Source organism: Lytechinus pictus, chromosome 7 (assembly GCF_037042905.1).
Source record: "Lytechinus pictus isolate F3 Inbred chromosome 7, Lp3.0, whole genome shotgun sequence".
NCBI classification, from domain to species: Eukaryota; Metazoa; Echinodermata; class Echinoidea; order Temnopleuroida; family Toxopneustidae; genus Lytechinus; species Lytechinus pictus.
Window position 1 is genome coordinate 34,434,990 of NC_087251.1, and position 10,329 is coordinate 34,445,318.

The following is a 10,329-nucleotide window of genomic DNA, read 5'->3' on the forward strand; positions in this document are numbered from 1 at the left end:
CTGTAATATGTAGAAGCCTTTTTTTTCTGACACCTGCCGTTCCCCTTTAAAGTTGCCTGCCCATCTCTTGTTGGCTACTGTCGCTTGTTATCCTAGGTGATATTCTTCAGCAATTGCCTTCCTTACCAATGAATCTATTGCATATTAAGGGCGGTGTTGGAAGTGTAAAAACCTTCCCCATACTGTGTATCATCCTAAATTGGTTGCCAGAGCAAATTTATCCAACCCGTTATGCCTAGTACATGAAGTGTTGCAGGAAAGTGGTCCACTTCGGCGCTTCACTCCAAGTTTCTCTCGCCCTCAGTCACGACATAAAATCGTGTGCAAACAGCCTGCCGTTGGCAATTAGATAACGCTCAACTTGGTTGATCTATTTTTCATAAAAGCGAGCCCTTCTATAAACTGTGTCCCCTTTTCAATTAAGTTTTCAGCAGTCATCTGCGTTGATTGTGTGTGGGTTAGTGCTTAGATGATTTGCTGACGCCTTCCTGTTTTTCTTTGTCCAAAGTATAATCTACTATCATCATGTGGTAATTCATCAAGCTGTTTGTAAAGATATACTTTACGTGTGACTGACTGACTGGGACATGTTCTCTTAAGTCAGCTTTATACATAGGAATATACCATTTAGCACAGAAAGGGTCACCATTCATGCATAATGTCATTCATAACACCTGGGGCCCGTAACACAAATCTTAGCAATGATTGTAGAACATTTTTCTATGATTGATTCCATTGACTACAATGTACAATCAATCGTGAAAATCAAGCGTACGATCAATTGCTAACCTTTGTGTTACGGGACCCAGGTTCCAGGCTGTGTGATACATTAATTATCACAATATTCAAGCAAGTGATAATCTTGATTCACTAGTTTCTGTCCGTAATTAGGATAACCCGACCCTTTTTATTAAACTTATATGAGCACAGCACCTGGAGAAAAGGGAGAGAGGACATGCTACTTTTGATTTTGAATGACTACTGAAGATATACAGAAAATGAATGAACATTAAACAAATTGTGTATGGTATCCTTTTTTCTATAGATACAAAAATATTCACGTAGTATTATGAGTACCAGTTTATCAATGTAACCTGGAAATCACTACCCTTTTGAGTGCATTGAATCTGTTTGATCCTGGGGGCTTATCCCCGCAGCGCAGCGGGTCTCTCTTTTCTCGTCTCTATTGCATTGTGGGATAGGATGTCGTAGTTAATCTTCATCCTCATGGGGGTGCAGTGTGTTCTGGTAGGTCATGTAATAAATATCAATATTGGACAAAGACTCTGGGTCTTCCTGTTAAAGGTGCAGTATATCAAGCTTGGTTCAGATTAGAATTGAAAACCATATTCTGAAGCCCAGTTGAACCTTTATGTAGGCCATGGTCCAAAACTGTGTTGAAATTATTGGAAGCCAAATGTGTCAAAATTATGTAAGAGTAAAACTTTTTTGGTGTGATTTATGTGTTCTTTTACCCCATACATTAATGGTGTAGAAAGCTAGTTTAGTTACTATTTCCAGACAGTTATGAATGATATTGAGTGTCAAATGAGCTAATGATTCGAAAATGTACTGTCTATTAGAGATCTGTCTCACAATTAGCTTTCCATAGTTGAGCTACAATTTTAGACCAGAGTATGAATCCAGAATCTTCCAGACCATAAAGTTGATCCCTAATTCGATATTAACTTTAGTTTTGTAGTCATACATGTAATTTGGATATATTTTACAGACCCAATGATAAAGCAATACACAGAATGTCATGATACAATGGCTACTTCAGAAGTCATCATTAGCAGAGAGTGGAATTCATATCCTGGCATTCTCGTGATAGCTCTGACCAATATTGCATGTACATGTATGCTCTCCCATTAGATTTGATATGGTAAAGACATTTCATTGCAATTTCTATATTTGACCTTCTGCATTTCATGATGAAGTCTGTGCAATGATACAATAATATTCATAGAATAAGGATTGGATATCGCCTGGATAATCTCTAGGGATTCACATGTTGTCTTCTTCTTCTTCAAGATAAGGGAAACCCCATCACTTAACTCATTATTTTGTCATCAATGTGCCGTGGCGAGTTGTTATGATTGGTAATCGCAGTAAGGGTGCAAACATCCATACATTTCATTCCTCACAGGATATAAAAGCTTTCATGTTTTTAGTTTCTTGGTTGATATTTTGAGATCTTGAACCAAGTTGAATAGACTATCTAACTCTGATATGAATATACTCCACATTTTTACACACTTGGTGTGCGTGCGTTCTTGATGGACTTGTAGAAAACCTTGCATCTGTGGCATTCTGTGCACTCCAAAAGCATGAACATGTCCGATGCATGAACCATCATGAATTGTAAATCCAGTCCCAATTTAGAAATAAAAAGTACAGACTTAGTTCATTCTGCCATATATCATTTGATAGTCTGAACATGCTCAAAGTGATGCAGGGGGCTGGATCAAGGCTTCCATGTTTGTCTTGGACCAGATAGAAATGCATTTATCAGCAGACTTTCTTAATGCAGCGTGTTTCTGCACAATGAATCTCAATTGAGGTCCTCGCTGCCAAGAGGCCCTTTGTCATCGTAGCGGAGCAGCATCTTTAAATTGAGTGACGAATTGGAGGATATGAGATAAAAGCAACATGACTTCATCACATAGATCTTAATCATATTTGTGAGAATGCCTCACGTCTCGGCTGAGATTAGGGACGATATGTGGACAGACTGCCTGTGTGAGATGTAGCCTACACTGAACCTATCTCTAGGGTTTTAACTTTTGAGGATACTAGCAATCCGTATATTCTCATTAATTCCTTCCAAATTGAGAAGAATTGGAATGTTTGGTCTTCAGCTGAAAAAGGAGAAAAGTTTTGCAAGAATTTGTATGCTATTAATTTATCTTGTTAAAGTAAAGCTTCATAAGGCTGGTACTGAAATTATATGTTGGGGGGAGAGAGAAAGAAGAGAGTACGATGTAATGGAATCTGGGATAGAGTAGAGAAGAGAGTAATAAATGATACAAGAGAGAGAGAGGGGTGAAGATAGAAAAACAAAACAGAAAAAACAGAAAGAAAGAAAGAAAGAAAGAAAGAAGGAAGGAAAGAAAGAAAGAAAGAAAGAAAGAAAGAAAGAAAGAAAGAAAGAAAGAAAGAAAGAAAGAAAGAAAGAAAGAAAGAAAGAAAGAAAGAAAGAAAGAAAGAAAGAAAGAAAGAAAGAAAGAAAGAAAGAAAGAAAGAAAGAAAGAAAGAAAGAAAGAAAGAAAGAAAGAAAGAAAGAAAGGAAAAGAAAAGAGGAAGGAAGGAAGGAAGGAAGGGGGGGAGAAAGAAACAAAGAACAAAAGAAAGAAAGAGAGAGAAAGTGAAGGGAAGGGAAGGTAGTGGAGATTGGGAGGGGGTTGCATCTGTCTTATAAGCAGCTATTCACAAACAAATAAATCTTCTCTTTTTTTTTTTTTGGGGGGGGGGGGGTGCATGGCAATTTCAAACAGGAAGTGAAGCATATCTTATATGAATTCTTTTTGTTCTTGTTAACAGTAATAAATAGCTTGAACTAGAGATAACCTTTGTATGTTCATCCCTTCTAGTCTACTCAGAGCAAACATCTTGAGTGAGTGAGAAAAAAAAAGTCAGTTTGCAAGACATAAAAAGCATTGGTCAATATTGAATTCTACTTTGAATACTTTGAGGTATAAGGCATCATGTTGTTGCGATAATGTTGTAAAAATTAAGCCCCAGAAAATTGCGCCTGAAAGTCATTATTTAGTGCATAAATAAAGTGAAAATGTAATGTAGGTGACCTGTAACAGAATTGCAACATAATTACATGTTCTCCATGTTTTACGATTGTTCTCCCTAGCACAGAAATTAAATCATAATTGTTTGGTCATGGATATTTTGAAAGTGTTTGCATGATTAGATTTTTTTCCTATCTGTGCGATTTTCATCCATGAACAGTACTAAATACAATGCACATTCAAAGTTATACCACTGTATATTGTTAACCAATGTCTTTAAAGAATGCATAATGTCTGTGGCATTATGTCACATATTTTCCCTCCTGATATCCATCATCAAAGGGCAATTTAGATAACCATGATTAACTCTGATGTACTAAATATTTAGCATTAGCTTTGGTTTTGAATAAATTGCTTGTTCATATTATTCAATTTTATTATATTTGGCATGACCTTCAAGGTTGAGTTCACGTTAACTAAGGCTTCTCATCCTGGAATTGACAACTACACACTCTCAGAAATACTTCTTTAACCAACCCAAAAGTTAGTTAAAATATTAGCTGACCAACTGATGGTAAAAAAAAATCCCAATTCAGTTTACATGCATGTCTGTTTATAAATAACAGTTGGTAGATTCACATTGAACCAACTCAAATAAGTTGGTTAAAAAAATTGGTGAAGAAATACATGCATAACAAAGCTTCAAAAGCATTCCTTTATACTGATAACTAGTATTATAACCCTTAGATGGAGGCATCATGGTCTAGTGGTTCTGGCTCCCGTCTCTTAAACAGAAGTCATGGGTTCAACTCTTAAATCAGGCATTCATATCCTTCAGCAAGAAATCCATCCAAATTTTTTCTAACCTCAACCCGGGTGTGGTATATTTGGACTAGTCACCTGGCAGGAACTCATTGTGTGAAATGCAGTGAGCTGCTATTCTAAGGCCAGGGTAATTTTGCTGCATTAATGTAGAACATTTAAGAGAGGCTTCTGATATTAAGCAAGTACATGTATGATGATGATGCTGATTATCATTATTATTACAATTATTATAAAGCATTGCATTTGCAGAGTAATTCAAATAAAAGAGATATACATGTGTTAGAGAGGGTGAGTAAGTGGTTGGATGTACATGTAGAAACATTTGATCTACTCATGCACTGATTTCACATTCAACCCATGCAAATTCAACCGTATATTGGTAAATTGTGCATAATTAAGTGAATTCGGAAGCCAGTAATTGGATTAGATCCCACCCGTAGGAATTTCTTAAACTTTAATAAATAGTTCAAGGAAACCAAAGAAAAACTTTCTTGAAACTAAATTTAAAAGTATCATGAGTAATTGGTTTTAAATACCTCAGAAAAAGACAAATGATTTTGAAGGATTTTTATTGGTTTTATTAATGCATAAACTCGTTATGGAGGATCATGAAAAGGCGTGATTGTCAATTAGTACTTGACAATCTTTTAATGTATATTGAAGCGGGCCGTGTCTTAATCCACTTATTCCAGGGCATTGGCGACTGGCTCCCCCTAATTCAATAAAGCCTACTGCTCGTGGGTCTTTTTGGGGCCTGGATATATCTAACCAGTCGCTTGGAAACAACCAGGGGAACTAGGAAAATAAGACACCGTTCTCACTACCGTCCTAAAACTAGTTTACTGGAAACCAGTTTAGTGGAAACTAGTTTAACGCGTAATGAGAACGGTCAAAGCGGTCTTGGTAGCGATCTTCCAAACCAGTTCGGAAAACCACCTTGCGATGTAGTTTTCAAGATTGCTTTGCAGGGACCGTGGAACGGTTTTCAAAGTTATGGGCTGAGCCAAAAGTGGGGGGGGGGGGGGCTGACCATGCAAAAAATCACAATCGTATGGTCGTTGTTACGTTTTTGCACATGGTTTTGGAAAAAAGTGGGGGGGGGCTGAAGCCCCCCCCCAGCCCCCCCCCCCCCCCCCCCCCCCCGCTTCTGCGGCCCCTGCTTTGCCTCGTTGAACTGGTTTTAGCATAAGTGAGGACACAACCGTTCTTCGGGAAGCAATCTTCACACATTTTGAGTGCGCTTCTCCACACACTGTGTAGAATGTCTACGCTGCGGTTTCAAATTTCGCGCGAAACATGTCACCCCCACTGAGAGAATTCCCATAGCAACAAGGCCACTCTATATACGTGAAGTGATTTTGAAAACCACTTTCGGCTGATCAAATGGGAATGCTAGCAAAGTGATCTTCCAAAATGGTTTCCAGTAAACTAGTTGTAGAAAGTATAATGAGAACGGTGTCTAATATTTAGGGTGGTTGGATCCTTTAAATGTATTGTGGTCTAGTGGTTCTGACTCTAGTCTTTCAAACAGAGGGTCATGGGTTCAAATCCCTGCCATCGCATATTTTCTTTCAGCAAGATATTCATCCACATTGTGCTGCACTTGACCCAGGTGAGGTGAATTGGTACCTGGTAGGATTAATTCCTTGCATGCACTGAATACTGCTAATAAAGTTGTCGCTCGAGATAAAGCTTGGGTAATAATAGTCGTACTTGCACTTTATATTATCTGGCAAAATGCACTACATAAATCCAGCTTCAATTATTATATCTGCAATTATAATAGTTGGATGTAAATTAGAAAGTGAGCTACATGTACACTTAATAATCTCATGTATTTTATGATTATTTCTATCAACAATTTATGTCTTATTTCTATTTGATCTATGAACGTTTTCTTCAGTGAAGAAAATGATAATGAGGGTTTCATCAAAGACACTATAAGGTGAAGATTGGACAGATAATAGAGCGCATTATGAAACACTAGGGAAGAGCGCCCTACATCTTTGAGTAAGTAAATAGTCGCGTATTGCCATTTTGGGTTGTGTACAAAACATATGAGAGAAATGGTGGAGGGGTGAAGGAATAGACGTTTTTAGAAGAAAAAAATTCCAACATTTTTTATTCTAAAATTAGAGCTGAATATATCTTGGAGGTTTCTGGGAAAGAAAAGTTGGAATTATCCACATGTGCCACCCTTGTGCCCTCTTCCAAACCCCCTCTCTCATTTTCCCCATATGTTTTATAAACAGCCGCGTGCCGATTTGCAAAGGTTTACTTACCCAACGCTGTTGGGCATCCTTTCCCATGAGCGAAATCAAGCGTTTCAAAAAATTGCTGAAGTGTCCAGTCTTCCCCTTGAAGTGTCTTCGGTTTCATGAACATACAAATCTTTTTAAGTTGTTCTTTTATTCCATTCTGCTAATGAAAGCTATATATTAAGGGAAAATTGATCCTACCCAGATGCATTTAAATATCAAATTCACAAAAAATATCCAAAACACATTTAGTTTGAGACACGTTTGGTTTGAGGCACATTAAGTTTACAAAAAATAAATATATTTGCATACTTTTGAAGACTATTTGAAGAAGCTTGGTTTGTATTCCCCCCCCCTGAGAATACCTCTTGTTGATACAGCCTTAAGTAGGTTTTTTTCAATCATTTTCGTTGCATTTGCGGTAAAGAAGCAATCTTGAGGTAATCATGACTGCCTTTGGGGATTCTAACCCTTTTTCGGTGCATGGATTGTCAACCTGCTAGCCAGAATTGGGTATCATTTATAGCTGAAGATGGCAGCGATGTGGTAGAATGAAACATCCCCAGGCGCCAGATGAATAAATCCAATCAATGATTGGATAATCTTAACAAAGCATTACAAATCACTTTCTAAAAAATATGTCTCAAGGCCTTGTTGGTTAGTTATGTGCCTATGTCACAAGTATTCAAAATCTGTGCATATCAAGCTAGACCAGCCACAAAGGGTTTTGTGTTTAGCAAATTTCAGATAACATTCGTAGGGAAATTTAAGAATGCCTTCGATGGAAAATTCTGCGTTCCCAAGTGACATTTTGACAGTAGTTTGCTAGATTTGAACGTGGGGGTTGATTTACACCTCTATGATTTTGAAGTTGCTGATAATATTTGATTTGTTTTTTTTTCCCCCATTTTGATGAAAAGTTTTTAGGGTATTAAAGCACAATGTTGATGCTGGTTTCACAAATGGACCTAATCATTTTGAATGCAATACAAATGCAGTTGATTCATTAGAAAGCACATTGTAGCCACAGACTTACCTTTCTATATTCTTGCAATCCTGCTTTTTACTACACTCAAAGCCAGTGTGTAAAAATGACAACAGTGTTCCTTTTGGACCATACCCTGATTAAAATATTACACCCTAGAAATTGGACATAACAGCAAAGCATATTCAACAACCAAAGGTGTTGTAATTACACCCTTGTGTTGAAACTAAAATTAACACACATGCTAAGTGACTGGTGTGGTTCTTCTACAAGTATGAACATGAACACCGATCACTACAACAGTTTTTATTTAGATATCCTAGTGTAACTGGGGTTTTATCAAACTTATTTGTGCGTTCCAACTTCCTCTTTCCTTAAGCTACATTATGAGTAGGAGAGCATTTCATGAAATGAATAGTCACCAATTTTCCCTGAGAGTTTTGCTCTGGGCCAATCGGATGCAAGGATTTCAGTAGCTTATAACAAATAGTCATTGAAAATCATTGCCTTTTATTTCATGAAATGCTACCCTGGCTTCCAGTGATTATGCTGATGGTATCTGTTACGTACCCTTCTAGCATAGAGTTAAAAAAATAACCCCCTTCATGCTTCTAGATTATTCCCTTATTTAAGAAAAGAGATAGTGAAATGAGGTTATCACACTCATCATTTCTACCAATGTTGATTTCTGGACCATCGTTTTCTTTAAATGCTTTTTTCACATATCATTTTAAGATGTTATTTTTTTAATGCTACAGTATTTATAAGTGATTTTGGAGTATAGATTTTTTTTTTTACTGGGATAAAGAATAAATATAAAAATAGGTTAACCTTTTACAAGCTTCAGGAATATGATTACTGTTCGCATTTAATTTCTCAATTCCTCAACATGAGAAAATGAGAAAAATCCATCAGAGATTTATTTCCTGTGCATTGGAGGATGAGAACATGATTTGAAAGAGAAAGATAGAAAACAAGCCCTATAAATTTATTGTGAGCAGGAAAGAAAATGAAATAGATACCTCATCCAAGAAACTGAGTTAGCTATTACATGTAGCTAAATCACATTAGCTACTTCTTTTCGCTTGGCATTTCTTACAATGTTCCTTATGAATTACCGTTACCCCGAAAGGCCTTGGAAAATTTCTGTACACACCCATCATCATTGCGCTATACAGATTTTGCAACCTGTATAAGGTGAAGCAGTAATAGATATTGGAGAATGGCAATGACAATTCGAGTACAGATTAATAGGGCATTTTATTGAGATGTTCATGTGGCTTTGATGATGATTTTACAGTCGTATCTGTTCCGCTACAACACAATGCTATTTCATGGCTTTTCTGAAAGGGATTTACTCATTCATAATGTGTTCACATCAACAGTAGATAGTATAGTATGCTTATTTCAATTTGTAAATTGGAATTATTAATGTTTATTGTTTCATCTTGCATTTGAGGAATGTCTTCAATCTATCAGGCTTGTTCATGTTTGAATTGTTACGGTCTCAGAGATCGAACGTTCATAATAGTGTGTTCATATCAGCAGTAGCAAGCAAGCATGCTTATGTCACTTTGTAAATTGGGATTAATCAACGTTTCATGCGTATTAAAAGTTTAGATCAACATTCACAGGGCATCTTCCTTCATGTACTTTTCAAAGGTTTTAAAAATATGAATAAATATCAGTATGTATTGTATGCCTCTTTGAGCGTGTACAGTATTTCATTATGAAGAAAGTATGTTCACATCAGAAGTAAAGTAAAGTGCAATCTCGCAAGTAAGATGTGAATTCCGTTTTTTTTGTGTTGAGTCAATACAATTTGGGGATTAAAAAGAACTTGTAAAGAAAGACCATCATCATTTAATCAGTACATGTAGTTAGCGGATTACTTTGAATGGTCAAAACCACTTCCTCAGATATCATACAGCCGTGCATGGACACAAGTATGATAGAGATGATAGGTCGGACAGATAGTAATGTCTTCTACTAACAATATGGAGGATGTTCTACCATGCCAATCCAAATTTTTTATAAGAAAAGAAAAAAAACGTGTAGCCAAAATGATAGAAATAAGGGTCAGTCGACACATTATTTATTTTTCTAGGGGGGGTTGGAGGTCAAATGTGAATGATTAATTATTTTATGTCTGAACGTTTTGTCTGCTTGGGTTGGTAGGGTTACAGCAATTAAACTTCTTTTTGTTCCCTAATCGCAGATTTTTGTTGTGCACTGATATTTACAGCAGATCATAGAACCTTTAAGACTTTGTCACCATTTTGCTCACATATGAGACTCCGGTTTCAGTTGGGACACCTACATGTACATGGTACTTTGCTTTACATTCCTTGTGTGCTCTGAGGCAACTTATTTCAGTTCTGTGATGATTCATGCATTACGTCTGTGTGAAAACCATTTCAGCTTCAATGCAGCTCAGATGCTGTGCTATTTGTTCTCCTGTATACGCCCTGATTCAAGACCCTAGATCGCGATATTAGATGTTTTCCCGTCACGGTTT